We start from the raw sequence: 20,922 nt of genomic DNA on the forward strand, positions 1-20,922 counted from the left end.
TAAAATGAAAAATAGAACTTACCTGCAAAGTATAGACACAAACATGAGTTACACTCCGAAATTATTACAAATTGTCAAACTCGCCGCGAACGTCAACATCGTTGGCTACCACTCGGACGTGCAGAAAAAGAATAATAGTAGTATGCAATTTATTAATATTGCTAATGTTTCCTTTTTAATTTTAATATACGCGTATTTATTATTATATTGATACCCGAGAGGTCTAATCAAAAACACTACCGTGTTTACATCAATCAATTTTATCGATCCAGCGGATAAATCAGGCCGATAAATCAGGGTCACTGCAGGACCCAGCGAACATTGATTCGCTAGATTCTATAATATCCTGACATATCCCTGACATAACCCTGACTTATCAGTCTGATAATCCGCTGGGTCGATAAGATTAATAATGACATCTCGTGACAGACGTTGCAGCCGTACAAAGGCGACGATAATGACGTTTCTTAAAGTAAAAATTTCCAAATCGGACTTTGTGTAGCAATATCTCTACTTGTAGGGCACGTAGCAGAAAAATAAAAATACTTTTATTATGCAAGTCTCAAGTTATCGATCAAGCCTACTTAGAACTTGATCATAGCTATTATTGAGATTCGATAACTTCAGATGCTCGAACCTCGACGACTTGCATAAAGTCACACGGCAGTGTTCTCGATTGACTTGACACCCGAGACATTACCGTGTCTCCTGATCATAAAAGTTTTTATCGCGCAGAGCTAGAATAACACTTTTGTAATATTTTAATGTGTAATAAGATGCATCCAACTGCATACGTAAAATCTAGGCATATACAGGGTAATTCGAAACAACTTTTTATCCTCAAAATGTATTCCTGACTTCATTCTCAGACGATTTTTCCTTTTTCAAAATTTTGTCCGAAGCTTAGTTTTTGAATTATTAAAATAAATAGTTATCGTATCACGGATCAGATACGAAAAGTAGGCAGGGGCGACGCAACTCATCACCAGTGGGCGCTTACGCGGGATGCTTATTGTGATCAAACGATTAACCGATTAACTACAAGTATATCCATACGCATTAACATGTTTTTGAGGAAAAAAGTCGTCACAAAATTAAGGTAGGAATACAAAATTTTCAGGACAAAATTATTTTATTAGCGTACATTCTCTCTCTCTCTCTCTCTCTCTCTCTCTCTCTCTCTCTCTCTCACGCACACACTCTCTCACTTAATCATCGAATCATCCTTAAGTCATCACAAGATAATAGTAAATATGTAGATGAGAGAGAGAGAGAGAGAGAGAGAGAGAGAGAGAGAGAGAGAGAGATCATATTAATGTGTATGCGTATACTATTACTTGCAGCCGGTTAATCGGTTAATCGTTTGATCACAATAAGCACCTCGCGTAAGCGCTCACGGTGGTGAATTGCATCCTGTCTACCTTTCATCTTTGATCCGTGATACGACAATTATTTATTTTCAAAAGTTTAAAATTTTAGTTTCAAAAGTTTAAAATTTTAGTTCAAAATAGTTCAAAAACTAAACTTCGAGCAAAATTTTAGAAAAAAAAAATCGTCTAAGAATGAAGTCAGGAATACGACATTTTAAGGATAAAAAGTTGTTTCGAATCATTCGGTATACATATCATTGGATAAGCAGAAGTTGGATAAAAATCTGTTTTGTATAAAATAAATGCCTGATCTGAATAAATATTCAGCATATATCATTGTAGCAATATTATTTTTCGGACGCGTTTAATATAATTTTAACATGTAGCAATAATTTATTTTTTTTTATTGTAAATCAATAAATATTTATGATTTTAAAATGCAATAAAGTTGTTTTATTAATGTAATAAATTCTTTTTCAGCTTAAATATATATCTCTTTTTAAAAAAAATATGTTTTTTCCAATAATGCCAAAAACGGAATGAAAATCTGTAAGAAGATTTTTGTATTAAATTTAATAAATACTTTTTCGATTCTTTTGTTTTCTTTAAATTAATTTTTATAAGGAAATGGCGCATAATGATCAAGAAGATTTAGTAGGTAGAAAAAAGTGAACTGTACAAAAACATATTTATGAAAATTTATAACAGAGAAGGAGTTTTTATTTTCGTTTTTATCTTTGTCTAATCATTTTTATCTAATCACTATCTTTGTCTAACCACTTTATTTAGATAAATTGTTTACATAATCGTTTATATAAATCAATATTTAAAGCATTTCTCAATGTTTCAAAAAACTTTACAAAAAACTTTAAAATAGTTGATAATATAGAAGTAATCATAATGTAGAAGTAATCAATCCGTATAGAGATGAAAATAACAAATACTTATGAATTCAAAGTAAAAAAACAATTAAAAAAACTAAATTTTTAATGTAAAAAAACTATTTTTTATCAAAGTATTAAAAAAAGATGTAGAATTTATTTTTCTTGAGATTTATCACTAAAACATTTAATGTTTATATTATTTTGATATTATATATTTAATATTTATGCGTATTTATAAATCAAAACAAAAGTACTTAAAAAAAAAAATTAAAAAAATGATGACGCCAAGTTCAAGCACCTTTTGTTACTTTTGGTTTATGTAAAAATATTGTATTAAAATTTTAATCTTATTAAATAAAAAAAATTTTACGATATTAAATTGAAATTATATAAAAAGTCTATTTTACTTTTAATGATACAAAAGATGTAAAATCAAAACTGACGCCAATTTCTTATAATGTAAAAAACATCACTATAGTGAAATAAACCAACATTTAATATTATTAAATGTATATTATTAAAAAAATAATTTGCATAATCTCTTAAGATCAAACTGACGTATAAAAACTTGGCGCGCCCGGGTTGCATTAAAACTAACAATAAATAAACAATGTGATATACTAGAATAACAATTTATTAAATTAAAATTATATTAAATTAAAATATAATATAATATAATTTTAAGTTAATATAACAGTAAATATGTATGTATATATTTTAATGCCAGCGATGTTTTTTATTTTCAGATAATGCTACGAAATCAGACAATTTTATTATTGAATCGTTACGTAAAGGATGAAAATAATATTTAATTTGATAACTTTTATGTATTGTATTTTAAACAATACAGTAAAGTGAAGTCGTCAAAGATTAGGCATCAGGCCGCGCCGGCCTGAGGAACGCGCGCCGGCTCTGACCGCTACGTACTACATACGCGTGCTCATTCGTTAATCTGATCCACTGTAAAAACTGCTCGTCAAACGCAATTTTGCTAAAGGAAAAAGTTGATTCGTTTAGCATAAAGAATCATGTAGTGTACTCCAAATGTGGGAATTTTTGAACACCCTGTATATATATAATACGCGCGCGCGTGTGTGTATGTGTACAAATATATTGCTATAATTAAAATTCAAATATGCCATTATTGTTTATATATCTTTTATATATAACTTTGATGTAAAACGTATATCTTCGTAGAAAGGAAATTGATAAATGTAATATTTGTAAAATAATTATTGGTGCACATATAAATCAAGAGTCGCAGTATATATCTTTAAAAAAATTTTATAATTTATGCCGTATAGAATATCATTATAAAATTTTTTAAAAAAAGGTAAAAAAAGGGTGTCAAGTATAGTGGATATTGCCAACTCAAATGATTGTGTAAAATTTATATAAAAGATTTGATATCAATAATTGGCGCCAAGTTATAGTCTTACAAACATGGAGCTACAAGTCCATTTAGGTCAAATTATATATTTCAATCGTATAAAAGATTTGATAAACTACTGTTTTAAAAAAATAAAACTCAAGTAATAGTTTCTTTAATTTAAAAATAATAAAAACCAAATTATATGTATATCTTTTTATCCATTAAAAACTTCTTTTTCTAATCCAAGTGGTAGTAATTATTTAGCTTTAAAATATTATTATATCACAAAATTGCTTTACTCAACTTACGTTTTTCACAAAGAATTATAAAGTAACAGTATAAAATAAATGATAAAATTTTATTTAAATAAACAAAGATTTTTTATGTAAAAACACTTGGCGCTGTTTAGATCAAATGAAAATGCAAAACTAATGATGAGATTATTTGAATGTTAAAAATAAAGGCAAAATTTATTATTTAATATGATTAAATTATAATTACACACACACACACACACACACACACACACACACACACACACACACACACACACGCACGCACACACACACACACACACACACACACACATCTTATATTATATACACACATGTTCTTTTTAGAGATATGAGCAGCGCCAAGTGTTTTTACATAAAAATTTTTTTTATTTAAATAAAATTTTATCATTTATTTTATACTGTTACTTTATAATTCTTTGTGATAAAAATGTAGGTTGAGTAAAGTAATTTTGTGATATAATAATATTTTAAAGCTAAATAATTACTACCACTTGGGTTAGAAAAAGAAGTTTTTAATGGATAGAAAGATATACATATAATTTAGTTTTTATTATTTTTAAATTAAAGAAACTACTTGAGTTTTATTTTTTAAAACAATGGTTTATCAAATCTTTTATACGATTGAAATATATAATTTGACTAAAATGGACTTGTAGCTCCATGTTTGTAAGACTATAACTTGGCGTCAATTATTGATATCAAATCTTTTATATAAATTTTACACAATCATTTGAGTTGACAATATCCACTATACTTGACACCCTATTTTATCTTTTTTTAAAAAAAAGGTAATTTTATAGTTATATCAGACATTTTTAAATATTCCATTATATTTGACACCCTTTTTAAAAAAAAAAGGTAATTTTATAGTGATATCAAACATTTTGAAGTATTATATTATATTACCGGCGGCAATCGATAAAATAGATAGCAATTTTTTTTATTCAATTGTTTATTTATTTCTTTTTTATAATCTCCTATCTTATTATGTTATCCTAATAAGTTTTACGATTTTCGAAGGTATCGAGAGACACGTATCCCAACTCTCTTCCGCTGGGTCGATAAGATTAATAGTGACATCTCGTGATAGACGTTGCAGTCATACAAAGGCGATGATGACGTTTCTTAAAGTAAAAATTTCAAATCGGACTTTGCATAGCAATATCTCTGCTTGTAGAGCACGTAGCAGAAAAATAAAAATACTTTTATTATGCAAGTCGGACTCAAGCTATCGATCAAGCCTACTTAGAACTTGATCGGTTTAGCCGATTATTAAGATTCGATAATTTCAGATGCTCGAACCTCGTCGACTCGCGTAAAGTCACACGGCAGTGTTCTCGGTTGATCTTGACTTGACATCCGAGACACTACCGTGTCTCCTGATATTAATTTTTCTATTAATAAAATTAAAAATTATTTTTTTTAAATAAAAAAATTAAAAAAGTAGTAGAAACCTTATTTATCAAGTTTTTTGATAATAGTAATGTTTTAATTTAAATATTTATGAAGCAGCAAAATTCATTTGATTTTTGCTTTCCATCTGTCGGCAGATCATATCAATAGGTTTTGTTCAGTTTGTTTATATCGACAGTCCATCGCCAAAGCAGATTCTACTTTATTTCTGCTGACAATCTAGCGTCAGTTATGTCAATAGAATCTGCTTAGTTTCTTCATCAACAATGTGTTCATGTCAATCAGTTCATATCGACAAGCTGTCAGCAGAATAAACCTACAGATACAGATAATAGCAGATTACTAATATTTTATTTACTAGAAATTCAAGAACAAATAGAAAATTAATAAAAAAAAGATACAGCTTAAAAATATGGTACTCATTATTGCATTTAAAAAGGCTAAGTAGAAAACTTGTTATTAATTGTTACTGCTTTCTCCTATTATATTTCTCGATTTGTTCATTTTGTGGAGATAGTTCGAAGTAAGCTCGAAAAGCGTATATTTTAATTGCTTATGTATCTTTTATATGTATATAATACGTAGCTGTCATCATAAGTAAAAAAATTACAAAATATTTTGTTTTATATTTTCTTCAAAATATTTTGTGAGGGGATTAAATGTTGAAGATGTATGATTATATTTTTTATATCATACGACAGTTTATGATATAATGTAATTAGATGAATATATGCACATAATTGCGACATAAATTGATAGAGTTGATGTAAATTTTATATTTAATTGAAAAATATACATATATTAAAGGAGTTTCTCAAATAAATTTTGCTGATTCAATAAATGTTTCATGAACTTCATATAAAAGGCGAAATAACATATTCGTTCAATGTACTTGTACGTCAAGTCAGCACTCCCATATCTTTTTGTTAAACAATGAGCAATAAATTCGAAAGTGGTATATTTGCGAGCAATTAATTCTAGAAATATTTTTGGGCACAAATAAGAGCAGCAACTAATTCGTTCAATATACTTTACTCTTGTACTTAAAGTAACAGCATCATATATTTTTGTTAAACGAGCAATAAATTCGAAAGTGATATATCTTTCGAGCCATTAATTAGCAAAAAAATTTAATGTATTTATTTTTTGTTTTTAATGTTCAATTTTTTATTTTCTGAAGTAGTCCCGGGAAACCAGCACTCCCATTTTTAAATTTAATTTCCTGCAAATTGGTAGGAGCAATAAATTCGGGACTACAGCAATAAATTAGCACTAAATTATGGCCATGGATCCGAATTTTTTTTTAATGATGAGAGTGCCAGCTTCATAGATGTAGAGATATTACAGTGTCAGCAGCAGAAAAAACTTTAGAAAAGGTATCGATATTAATAAGGAAAACAGCGGGCTAGTCGAACAATACACCGATGTTTACAAAAATCTATAATAGAACAATACAGCCGTGTAAGGATACTTTTACAATATAGTATTGGCTAAATTAATTAGATAAGTAAGTTTACTTTTTTTTGTATATTAAAGAAAATATATATAATTATACAAATATAATAATAAAAATATTTATTTAATTTCTGCACATAAAATTAAAAGCTCAAGAGTTTGAGAAGCTTTGAACATTTATCTGTAATCATCGAGACAAGTAATATATTTGAGCGATAAAACGAATTTGCTGAGGGCGAGCGAAGTGATATACCCAAGATGATACCCAAGTAATTATTTCTTTCTTTTTTTTTCGAAGATGATATACCCAAGTAATTATTTCTTTCTTTTTTTTTCTTTTTCTGTTCCGATCCATAGCTATAAGATAATATCCATAGATATAAGAATCTCGATTCTGAAACGATATGAAACCGGAAGGGTTACATCAAGGGGAGATAAAAATACAGGAACTTTCTTCCTTTCTAAATTTTTACTCGTTATGAAACTAAGCACTACTACTTGTAAAATAATACTACTTGTTATCATCTTCGAACGAGACGTTTCGTAAAACGTTACGATTAAACTTCGCTCATCGTCAGCGAGTTCGTTTGATTGCTCAATTATTCTATTGTGTATGATGTCAATCGTACCAAAACGAATAGACTAGACAACTTTGAAAGATAAATAATATTAATTAAAGTGTTATTTAAAACTTAAAATCAATAATGTAATAAATATGATAAATGTGATAAAATGATAAATATAATAAAAATAGTTGATAATGTTGATCAATATTAATTTTAACGCAATCATACATTCTTTAAAAAAATAATTAAAAAATGATTTTTTAATAAACCTTTTATGACGTTTTTAATTTTTTTTATTAAAATTATATGTTACAAATTTTTATTAAAATTATGTATTACAAATATCAATATATATTTTTTATTAATTCTACATTTTTCTAGTTTTGTAAAATTGAATAAAAAAAGGGAGTACATTGTTAAGCAAAATTTAGTTTAAAATAATTTATAATTTAAACAATACATCTTCATCTATGTATATCACAATACATAATTTATCGTGGATAATTATTGATAATTATTTTCGCTTATAGTTGTTGTTTTCGTACGAACTCATATTGTTATATTATGTTATATTCCAGTTTATTTATTCCTGAATCACATATATTTTGTCTTGCCTAAAATTTTTTTCTTTTTTCTTTCTTAATCTAATAGAAATAAACTTTTCTATTTATGGCTATTTTACTATTATTTTTAAATATATTAGTTCCAAATTTTGCACTCATGCTTGTGCAATCATATTTATACTAATTTCATGTTTGCTCTTACGCAAAAAACTTGTATCTCTAACTACATCTTCTACAATTATTTTTATGATGAACAAATCATCAAAAACTTGAAATAAGTCTCCATTTTACAATATTTGCAATCGGCGAATATATTTAAGACAGGAGCAATCACCACACTTATTACGTAAACATTTGTATAAACATTATACATTGTGATGATATAAATTTTAATTTTGTAAATTGATATAAAATAGAAAAAATATAACTGATATGAAATATGTTCTTTAGCGTTCTTTATATTTGCAAGAAAAAAAATATTTATTATTATTTATTGACTAAGTGTATTTATTTATTACTAAGTGTATTATTTATATTTATTATTTATTTATTATCTATTTTATATTATTGCTCTAAAAATATTTTCAGATAAATAGCGTAATTTCTTTGCATTAATAGAATTTTTATAATATTCCATGAACTAGAATAATAAAATATAACAAAAGATATGTATCTTCATTTAAAATTTAATAGATCAATTACTTCGGATGATATATAGGATGTAGTTTCCCGGACGTTTAGATTGACTAATAACAACTTTGATAAAACAAATAAAAAACTGCAAATAAAAACTGATGCATACACCAGAAAAACAAAAAGGACAAAAATTGTAGTAATTGATGCAGGAATTTCAGGATTAATGACGGCGAAAACATTAGAATATGTGGAACTCATGAATTATTTTCTCGTACGAAAGTACTGTCACGTCACAGGTGGCGATGTTGCCAAGCAAATCACCACCGGACAAAGGCGGGAATACGCTCGCCTCTCGGCGACGCTGCCAGCAATCGAGCGGCAAATCACCAGCAGCGGTTCGGAAGAGTTAAGGAGTATTAACGTTCGAATCCCTGATCACTAGAATAAATGTGTGATTGAGCAGCAGGGAATCTAATTCTTAGCATTAACGCGATCGCGTCTAGCTATTATTCCTCACAGGTAAGCAACGAGACGGAAAAGTTCGTGAGTCAGCGCGAGACAATGACGTCAGAAGCAGCGTTAGTATCGTCAAGATAATATCGAGCGCGGACGTGTTCGGTAGCCTCTCCTTCTTCTTCAAATACTTCTAGAGCAACAACGAAAACCTAGGAACACGTGTCATAATGCCCGATTTCGCGGATTAATGAAAGCGGGGTACGACAACACTCGCAGTAATCTTGGGACGCAGTGAATCCGAATTGAAATGAACGAGTTAATTCCAAGCAGTAAGAGAGGGTGCCCTCGGGTATTAATTCCTTACAACGATAGCAGAGAAACTCGCTATTAGGATAATCGTCATCAGCTGAATTATTTACGCGGCGATAACCGAAGGAAGTAATGCAGCGCACTGAATCGACGCGATGTTGGAATACGGCGGCTGGATGCGTGCGCGGGTGGCATCAGACCGAGGGAAGCACATCACACTAATTAATTAATAGTATCCGCGAAGGTAAAACGCGTCCATGCGTGTCGTTGAATAATATTACGGAATATTATCGGAGCTAGAAAATTTGAAACAAGCATTTAAGAGTGCATTTCCCGAGTGAAGTCGTCGGACGAGGCAAAAACTATGCCCAAAAAAAACAAAGGGGTCGGTCGTAAACCCTTCCGGTCAGGCATTCCCTTTGTAGAAGCGATCGTTGAACTTGCACGGACACGTTCGGCTAACGCAACAGGAAAAACAGCGCGAGAAATATACGCGTATACATATATCTTATAATAATTTGTTTAACAATTTAGCTACTTACCTTTCGTTGGAAGCTCTCTGCAAATAGTCTTGGAGAGAGATTCGCGGCTGGAAGCGGGGTTCTTGGATGGTGCTGGCTGGTGCGGACTGTGCGGGCAGGGCGCTCCAGAGACGGTCGTGCACCAGGAGCTCGTACTCCCCGTCGAAGGTTACCTCCTCGCCGATGACTGCGTTGTGATCGAAAATCGCGGCCACATGAAGATTCGAGATGTCGTATAACATTACTGCGTCCCGCGCGATTTTTCCGTGCCTTGGGCATTCGACAGAGGTTTTAGGTATATATTATATTTAATTAAAAAGTTAGGGTTAGGATATCACATTCGGCTGCGAGCCAATTACGCATTGGTTCGGCGTCGCGTCGGAATGCAGGAGCTACCACGTGCTTGAAGTCCGATGTTTTCTTCGTGGTAAGTGCGGATGACGCACAACACCTTGCCCCCAGAAACAATCGGAATTCTTGCTTTAATTAGGAATTAATCGATTAATCAATATTGGACTTGCTATTAACACCTAGTCGCCTCGTGCCCTCGCGAACACTTCCATTAATAGACGCGGTGATGAACTGTATGAAAGAGCAAACACGTGGTGATTCGAATTTAATATTAATATATTTAAACAATTAACTAAAAGTTTCACTCACAAAGCTTTATTCACTAATGCGGATTGAAGCGGTGATGGAGCGTATGAAAGAACGAACACGTGACAATTTGAATTTAATATTAATATATTTAAACAATTAACTAAAAGTTACACTCACGAAGCTTACTCACTAATACGAGATAAAAAATCAAGATCGCTTATTTAGAATTAGAAATTGTAGCGGAATATGAACTAGAAATAGAACGGCTACGAACTAGAAACTGAATAAACAACTTGAACTTGAATTACATACTAGAGATCGGAGCAAGACGCTTGCGATGTCAACTATTCGACGACGCGCACAAGAGTGTCAGTGTTTCGGCAGGCACTGCAGCGCTCGGCTGCGGCGGTGCTGTGGCGCAAGATGGCGAATGGCGTGGGTACGCCAACGCACGTGGCGCAAGATGGCGCGGGTTGTGTAGCTAACCTAGATGTATATGTCTATGTCGTGCATTAGTCGGCCAATCAGAACGCGGCTGGCAGAAGATGATGCGCGGTAGCAATGATGTAGGCAATATTATTGTAATATTGATATCTTGTGCTCGATTAATTTAGTAATATTGATGGCATTAATATAATCTTATTATTAATATAGGTATTATTAATATAGGTATTATGTTTAGGTATGTTTAAGGAACATTATATTTAAAGTATAATTATAAAACTTTTCATATATTATAACAAATATTATTGTTTATGGCTAGGAAAATGGTTAGCGTAATCGAATATGTGTTATTAAATGTTAATGCCTATAATTATCGAAGAAGGCCATTAAAATAATATTACATCTATGTAGCATAATAATGGTGGGGCGCGCCATGTTAGGCTGAACGGCAGGAGAGCCAATGGTCGTGGGCCCGGCGGTGAATTATATTAAGGCGATACTACATGCGCGGTAGGAAGAAAAAGAAAAAAATATACGGCGAATCTCCGGACGTTACACTACCACTCTTTGGATACTTTATTAGCGGTCCTATGAGGAAAATTTATATAAATATTATAATAGACTCATATGTTATTATAATAACAGAATTGATATAGAATTAGACATATACTTTGCTCTTGACAAATTGCTGAAAGAAATATAACAGAATCTACAAGCAAAACTAAATGACAGACTGGTACAAGAAACAGAGCGGATTTTACTAATATAATCTCTATTATTTCTGATGATAGATTGCTGACAGAAACCGAGCAGATTTTACTAATATAATCGGTTAAATTATTAATAGAAAAGAGACAGAGTCTGTTGTGACACCTGCCGGCAAATAGAAAACTAAGCAGGACCTGCGCAATGCAGTTTGATGTCGGATTAGCCATACAGAAATCGAGCAAGACCTGCATAATATATTTAGATAGGACACATTCTACACAGTTAATAAATAGAATATAATTGCAAAACTGCGTTCAAATTAGATTATGTTCGTTACTCGCATGTAATATTTGTTAGATTCTCTACATAATCGAAATTGCTATAATTAAAATTCAAATATGCCATTATTATTTATATATTTTTTATATATACACTTGGTGTAAAACGTCTATCTTCGTGGCAAGAAAATTAATAAATACAGAAACTCTGTAAAATAATTATTGATGCATGTATAAATCAAGAGCCATGGTACATATCTTTGAAAAAATTTAATAATTTATTTATACTGTACATAATATAATTAATTTTTTTATTAATAAAACAATTAAAAATTATTTTTTTAAATAAGGAATAAAAGAAATAATAAAAACTTTGTTTTTCAAGATTTTTTAGTAATAGTAATATTTACATTAACAATTTGCTGTTAGTTCATATCGATAGGCTGTGTTAGCAGAACACAAACAGATACAAATAATAGCAGATTGCTGCTATTTTACTTACTGGAAATTCAGGAACGAATTAATAAAAAAAATTAATAAAATTAATAAAAAAGATATGCTAGCTTAAAAATATAATATTCACTTTTATTACATTTAAAAATGCTAAGACTTGTTACTAATTGTTTTCCATATTTCTCGTTTTGTTCATTTTGAGGATAGTTGTAAACACGAAGATCGTACATTTTAATTGTTTATATATTTTTTGCATATGCATATATATATATATATATAAAATGTGTGTGTGTGTGTGTGTGTAAAATATATACATATATAATATATATATATATATATATATATATATATATATATACATACGAGGATAGTCTGAAAAGTTTTGAGCCTAACATAGAAACAAGTATTTTTTCGGTCAAATATAGTTTTATTTTTCAACATAATCTCCTTTTAAGTCACACTTTTCCCATCGATACTTAATCTCTTTAACTCCTCCAAATAGTAGTTGGCGTCTTGCTCCGCAAAATAGCGTTTACGTATGCGATGACCTCCTTGTTCGATGAAAATCTCTGTCCTCCAAGCAAAATTTTAAGCTTAGGAAACAGGAAAAAGTCGCTGGGAGCCAGATCTGGTGAATACGGTGGGTGGTCAACCAATTCGAAGTGCAGTTCATGAATTTTGGCCATGGCGATCGCCGAAGTGTGAGCAGATGCGTTGTCTTGATGGAACAGCACTTTCTTCTTCTTCAAATGCGGCCGTTTTTTGCAATTTCTGCCTTCAGTTTATCAAATAATGATGCGTAATACGCTCCTATTATTGTTTTACTTTTTTCAAGATAGTCGATATACACAATTCCGTGACTATCCCAAAAAAAAAAAACAGTCGCCATTACCTTCCCAGCTGATAGAACTGTCTTCACCTTTTTCGGAGCAGGTTCACCCTTTTGACTGTTCTTTTGTCTCTGGAGTGTAGTGGTGGATCCAAGTTTCATCTACAGTTATGAATCGACGCAAAAAAATCTGATTCGTTTCGCTTGAACCGCTCCAACAGGGCCTTGGAAATGTTTATTCGAATTCGTTTTTGGTCCAAAGTAAGCAAGCGTGGCACCCAACGCGCGGATAGCTTGCGCATATCCAATTCTTCAGTCAATATATGACAAATGCGTTCTTTCGATATGTCCATACCTCTGCTATCTCTCTAACCTTGATTCGACGGTCGTCCAGTACCATTTGGTGAACATTTTCGATGTTATCAGCGGTGGTCGCAGTTTTTGGCCGTCCCGAACGCTCATCATCAGCCAAGCTGGTACGACCACGTTTAAATTCAGCTGCCTATCTTTTTACGGTGGCAAATGATGGGGCAGAGTCCCCGTAAACAGCGTCCAACTCGATTTTAATTTGCGCAAACATATTGCCTTTCAAATGTAAGAATTTAATCACGGCACGATATTCAATTTTTTCCATTTTTACAAAAACACTGACATCGACTGACACACAAACGACTATCAAACAACAACTGAGCGTCCAAAATGGCTGAAATTTTCACAAAAGTCTTTCAAAGCATATACTATTGTAGTACTGTAGTACTGTAGTACTGTAGTACTGTAGAATGGTTTTGACGAGTAATGTCATCTTCATGTTAAGGCTCAAAACTTTTTCAGACTACCCTCGTACATACATAGTACATAACTGTCATCATAAATAAAAAGATTAGAACAAAATATTTTCTTCAGAATATTTTGTGATCAATTAAATGTTGAAGATGTATTGATTATATTTTTTATGTCATACGACAGTTATAATATAATATAATTATATTAATAATAGGTATCCGTATAATTATGACATAAAGTGATAGAGTTGATTTGAATTTTATATTTAATTGAAAAAGATACATATATTGTAAAGAAACTTCTCGAATAAATCTTGCTGATTCGATAAATGTTCCATGAACTTCAATTATAAAAGACGAAGTTAAAACAGAAATGTTTTATTGCCACGCCCGAATGTTTAAATTGAATGAGATTGTAAATAATAATGTATGTTTAATACTACTGTTTATTATTTTAACTTGACATGCATATATCTACTGATTGCTATTATATTTTAAATATTACAATTTTATTAAGTATAAATATGTTTGTTATAAAATAAAAAATTCAATTAACTATACTTGAAAAACGTCATTGCCAAACACATATAAATATTGATCTTTTAAATAAAACTGGCAACAGGCATACAATTTACTTCATAATTTGTATAAGTCAACATTCAAATGCAAACGCTTTCTCACGTCCGCTAAATAAACAAAGTTGTTTCAACACACGCAAGCTTTAGGGCCGGAGCACACACTTCTGCATAACGCATAATGTATAAGAAAATGAATTAATTAGAATCTTTTATTTTCATTGTGGGGGTAGAAAGGAAGGATTATGATTGGTTTTCTTAGGCATTATGTAAAAATGGGTGCTCCGATTCTTAATCTGCACATACAATTTACACATGGCACTAGTATCATCGAAAAGTAACGAGTCATTTAAAATTCTTACAATATAGAACAAGAATATGATGACGCCTATCATAGCGTCTGTATTACTTGTATAGTAACGTACATTATAAATTATAAGAAAAAAAATTGTAATTACACATATAAATATGTATTGTTAAAATAATTTAAGAAATATTTTATATTTTGACATCCTTTTCTAAACTAGATCTTTTTACATTAATATATTGAATGAACATTTAATAAGATATAAGGTATTTCTACTATTAAGGATAATGCTAAGACGCAAAAGTAACTCGTCAAGATGTATCCCAAATACATAAAAATCTGAAAATAAAAATAATAATAAATGAAAATTCTTTCTAAATCATTTAATTGTTAATTTTAAATATTTAATGTTTATATATTTACTTTAAGCAGAAGTTGAAAATAAATTGTCGAGTCATTATATAAATTAAACGATTGTATAATAATAGAATTTAAAAGATAAGCGCAATATGTAAGTTTGCTGAGAGGGATCCATCCTTTGAATGACAAAAAAACTGATTAACAATGCCTATAATAAAATCAAACATATATAATCATTCAAATGATATTAAACTAAAATATTTAGTATTTAAAATATGAAACTATAATTTATCATTATTATGACAAAAAATATGCAAATGAAACTGAAAAATAAAATTACCAAATAAGACACGTAGTAAATAATAATTTCAAATTGATATATACTAATTAAATAACATTAATTTATATGTACATATGTACTAGGAATTAAACATACCTCCTTGTTTAGTAGAACATACTATTATAACCCATGCAAAACTTATGGCCCAAGATATTCTATGCAAGGCAATAAAAATAGCAGTACAACGGACGTATGTCGCACCAAATGGCCAAATAATATTAAAATAATGCCAATGATTAGGGAGGATTAGGAAGTAACCAACAGAATACTTTAATTTTCTGAAAATTCAAATTATTATTATAACACAGTGAGAAACATATAAGCGTATTATTATTTATGTATACTTTAATGTATTATTAACTTATTTATGAACAATTAATCAATAAACTTGCAATAACAGGAGTTATTCTGTAGCTTTTATAAAATGTAATCCTATTTTAATAATATAAATTAAAATAAATTAATTAAATTTAATAATATAAATTAAAATAAATATTAAAATTATAAATACAATAAAATAATTAATAAATATATAAATTTTAAAATAAAAATTATTTAAAATATTAATTTCATTAAAAATTAAATCTAATACTTACTAGAAAATTCAATTCATACTTTATCGCTAAAATATAACTTCGAGCTAACCAAATTAAAATAATAATAAACATTATTATATAAAACATTTAAAAATCATATAGACCCAAAATAATAATTATAATAATAAAAATTTATTGACGTTTTAATAAAATTAATCACTATTATACATATTAGACCCATTATACATATTAATAATGTTATTGACTTTACTCTAAAATGCATCACAACTACATAAAAATAAAAAAAAAATATTCAGCTTAATATTGATCCTACTATAATACTTAATAAAACTAAAATACATATTGATATATTTATAATTTTATCTTCATTAAAATTCATATATCTATAATACTTTAATTTTATAAAATATAAAAAATAAATTAAACGAACGGAATACATAACAGTTAAACTTAACGATATTAACATTAACAGTATTAATAAGACATTATTTTTCAAAACATAAATAATTTCTATAAGTAAATCTTTTGAATAAAATCCTGCTATAAAAGGAAATCCGCATAATACCAATTTTGAAATTAAAAATCTTATTATAGTATGGAATAATATTATTTAAATTTCCAATTAAACGAATATCCTGACAATTATTTATAGAATGAATAATAATTCCAGCACATATAAATAATATAAACTTAAAAACTGCATGAATTAATAAATGAAAAAAAGCTAATTCATAATGTCTAAACCTTAAAATAACTTTATCAATCCTAATTGTCTTAATGTTGATAAAGCAATAATTTTAAATCATACTCAAAATTAGCTATAATACCTGATATAAATATAGTTATTACTGATAAATAATTAATTCCAGATATTATCAATAATTCATTATAACGAATTATTAAATAAATCCCTGCTGTAACTAAAGTAGATGAATGAACTAAGGCTGAGACAGGGGTTGGGGCAGTTATTGCTATAGGTAATCAAGAAGAAAATGGAATCTGAGCTCTCTTAGTAATGGTTGCTAAAAACAGTATAAAAATAATAATAGTAGGACAATTTCCATATATTCATAAATTTCATCTACCTTTAACTCTTAATAAAGCAATTCGATTTCTTAATACCGTAGCTAATAAATTAATTTATAATATTAAATTTATAAAACATAAATTATACTTAATCTTTTTTAACATCAACTTATTATTCATTTTTATTAAAATGTAACCTGTAATTATTCCTATAATATATGGAATTAACCCATGATGGGAAGTATAAAACATCTAAAACTCTAAATTGCTCATCCCAACTAGAAGAATAAAAAAAAAAACCATCATTATATAACATAATATTTAATTTCTCGATAAACAGAATACATTTTAATAACTCACGTTGGAATGTATTTATAAATATATAATATATAACTATTAAGAATAATAGATCCTATTAAAAGTATACCGAATATTATAGCAGCGGCTAAAATTATGAAATTATGTTCATTCTAATATATGTGAGAGATATATTATCTGTAATCAATAACTAGTTAACTTACACAGTTGACAAAATCAACAGCATTATAGCAATTACAAAAAAATTGCATATCATTAGATAGATACCAACTCCAACTCATGCACTGTAATAAAAAATAGAATATAGAAGTTTTATTACATTCTTAAGTATAATTTTAAGCTTATCTTAACTTAAGTGGATTGTACCATTTTCTCGAGGCCGAAGAGATTATTTATTATGTCGCGAGTGCCGAGAACGCAATCACGCCCACCACTGACAAAGCGGATTGCGGCAAATGATACCTTACCCGACGAATTATTACTTTATCAAGCGATAGCGATTGGAGGCACGAAGCCAATGCTACCGTGCTAATCGCGCATTTATTGCGTAACCGCACCACGTGAAGCAACTGTTAATCGGGTTGCGTGGCCCTTACGCGGAAAGTCGCCGCGCGACCCAGAAATATACCGCGAACGCTGACGAACATTTTGATGACACGGCAAGGACCGGCCGCCTGGAAACAGGATAAAAACGGGAGACCGATACTAGGAGAGGACTCGTCGAGATCCGCCGTGCCGTCACATCTGTCGCGGTCCGAATTAAAAAGGACAATCTGTATCAAGTTTTTAATAAAGTTTATTTAGTATCAAACAAGTGGTGAACGCCTCTTTCTCGCCAACTCCTTGATCGATCCCCGAAACGACCCGCAAAACAATTATGTACAAAAGATTTCTCCACCAGTACTTTGAGCAAGTTTCATACGATTTTTCATGTAAAATTGTGAAATGTTATGCAACTTAGTTGAACTCAATAACGATATTCCTAATGCCCCATCATATAAGCCGTTAGCCTTAAGATAAAATTTATATTTATTATACTTTACTTTTATTATACTTAAATTAATTCAAGAGTTCTTTATTTCATTACTACATTTTTTTTACGTAACTTTCAATTATAAATTTCTACAAAAAATTAAAGTTTAGGTCGATTTAAAACCAATTTAATTTTTATTATCTGTTAATCAATTAAATATTTATGACAAATAATATTCCAAGTTATATATATATTTATTAAAATATTAATTAATATTACTAACATTTAATTTAATTTTACTAACATTAATATTACTAACATTTTTGTGTCAAACATAGTAATATTATTATTTTTTTAACTAAATAATAATTAAATCAAAATATTAACTCATTTTTCCAATTGTGATTTTATTGATCAAAGAAATAATAAAAAGTTATGATACACTGCAAGAAATTAAGTTTAAACTAAAAGTTGGACTACGTTTATAAAAAAATTTATATTTCAATCATAGACACTTTATTCTCTTGATGACATCCATTATACAAATTAATTAATGTATTTCCATCAAAGTTTAATGTTTATAAACCAGACATTGTTTATAACCGTTATATAACGGTTATAAACAATATAAGCAATAATATATTGTCAATAACAAATACTCATTAAAATATCAATTCCCGTTTACAAAACGTTCACAAATTGACTGCTAAATTGCTGGTTAAGATTTGCTGGGATGGATTATAATATTGTATTTGTATACTACATATTTTTTCTCGAGTATCTCTTTGTTATATATAAACATATGTACATAAATATATCGTAATTTTCTTGTCAACTATTTATGACGTAAGACTATCATTATGACATCAATTCCATTGTCATTTCTACTACACTTTGAATGGTTAATTGACTTGAATTGATTTATAACAAACATTATATTCACACTTTCTCGCTATTTGGTAATAAACTATTGTACACATCGAATAAATCTTTTTATTACATGAATAGAAAAATCAATTAATCTTTCTCTGTAATCGATCGACTGATTCAGTTCTTTGTTCGATTTATTTCTCAGATATGAATAAATTATAATACTAAACATCAGCTTGAAAGAAAAAAAAAAATATGTCGCCTAATAAGAATATATACAATATCAAATGCATTAGACCAAAAACTTTATCACTATATCTCCAGAACCATACCATATTTTTTATGAACACAAAATAAATGTCATTATATATAAAAAATAAAAAAAACAATAATATATATTCTACGGATATTTTTAATTACTCACCCAAAAATCTGTTGAATAATAGAAAGTGTGAACGAGAAATATGCAACACGTAGTTACAAATTTTAAGTCATGAATGGCGGGTATTACGTCGGCATCTAATTTTATATTAAATATTTCTTTCATGTTTGTGTAAACAGAGAAACACATTAATATTTTTTCAATCTTACTTTCTCGGTATGAAACCAATTTTTTTTATGTCTATCCTTTTAGACATGTTTTTAACATCTGAATTTTAATTAACAGTTTTTAAAAAGATGTAATACAAAAGATATTTTTTCTAATTAATATGTGATAAAAAGATATATTAAATGTGTGATTGATGATAAATAGATATATCAAAATTTTTATTACCAATTATTTTTTATTAAAAAAGTAATCAATTTGAAAAAGTAATTAATTTAAAATTTATTAAATAATTTCGATACAAAAATAAAAATTTTTTTAACATAAGAAATGTAGAGCAAGAAAATGATAAGTTATCTTTTAGAACAAAAAAATATTTCAACAGACTGTTTTAAAGAATTATGTTTGCATATACATAATACTTGCCATTAACAATATTTGTCGCATTTTTGTTTATATATTTTCGGTACACGAATACATCGTTCCGGTTATTGCCATAAAAAAAGAGAACATTACAGCAGCACTGTAAAATAAATTATTATTTTGGCATATTTTAAATTTTTAAAAGATTAAGATAAAAACTATATGTAAGGTATTTTATATTTATAATATATATTAATGCATTTATATCATATAATTATGCTATAAAGTAATCTTGCACAATTAATTGCTACATTTGTATTTTTCTGAACCAGATAAAAATTGAACGTATTTGTCGACAGCCATTCATAATCATCTTTAAGGTCTTTAACTTGGATCAGTTCAAAATCCATGGAATAGAGATCACTGATTAAGAAAATTCTGTCATAAAATAATTTTTTCATAATAACACTTAAATCATTTGTAGTGCACGATGCTAGTAAACATAATCCGAGTGTAATTATATTCTGAAGGGAGAAAAATTTCTATATATGTATAAATATTAAAGGAAAAAAATAACGTTTAGTATAAAAAATTTAGTATAAATAACATTAAATAATTTTAAAAATTTATCTCACAAAGTTTAACCCCATCAGTCCCTATTAAATATTAACTAGAGAAAGATCTCTTCTAGTCCAATCTTCTATCGTCCAATAAGTACTTCTTACTAGATCACATAAAAAAATTGTTTTTT

The 20,922-nt window shown here is 28.8% G+C and overlaps 1 protein-coding gene and 2 long non-coding RNA genes across 7 annotated transcripts in view; 1 reads left to right on the forward strand and 2 right to left on the reverse strand.

Moving 5' to 3' along the window:
* Positions 1-10,083, reverse strand: part of LOC148938095 (uncharacterized) — a 24,810-nt gene extending 14,727 nt beyond the window's left edge. Inside the window, exon 1 of the long non-coding RNA XR_016141016.1 lies at positions 9,863-10,083. This is a non-coding gene — a long non-coding RNA (uncharacterized LOC148938095). The remainder of the gene's footprint in view (positions 1-9,862) is intronic.
* LOC105423544 (uncharacterized) overlaps positions 1-20,922 on the forward strand; it is a 47,372-nt gene that overhangs the window by 17,353 nt on the left and 9,097 nt on the right. The window contains exons 3-4 of one of the 5 annotated variants that reach the window (XM_089083632.1): positions 9,855-11,007; positions 11,297-17,378. The exons of 1 other annotated variant lie outside the window; for it this stretch is intronic. The gene's annotated coding sequence lies outside the window, so the exon portion shown is untranslated. Of the gene's footprint in view, positions 1-9,854; positions 17,379-20,922 lie in introns of those variants that run through there. 3 more of the 5 variants (XM_089083633.1, XM_089083631.1, XM_089083636.1) reach the window with 3 other exon arrangements.
* On the reverse strand, positions 15,018-17,907 carry LOC105429623 (uncharacterized). Its single transcript, XR_016141022.1, has 5 exons — positions 17,785-17,907; positions 17,622-17,702; positions 15,614-15,795; positions 15,241-15,385; positions 15,018-15,156 (listed from the first exon to the last, which is right to left on the reverse strand). It is a non-coding gene; the product is annotated as an uncharacterized LOC105429623 (long non-coding RNA).

Source organism: Pogonomyrmex barbatus, unplaced genomic scaffold (genome assembly GCF_055798465.1).
Source record: "Pogonomyrmex barbatus isolate J1 unplaced genomic scaffold, ASM5579846v1 scaffold1, whole genome shotgun sequence".
NCBI lineage: Eukaryota > Metazoa > Arthropoda > Insecta > Hymenoptera > Formicidae > Pogonomyrmex > Pogonomyrmex barbatus.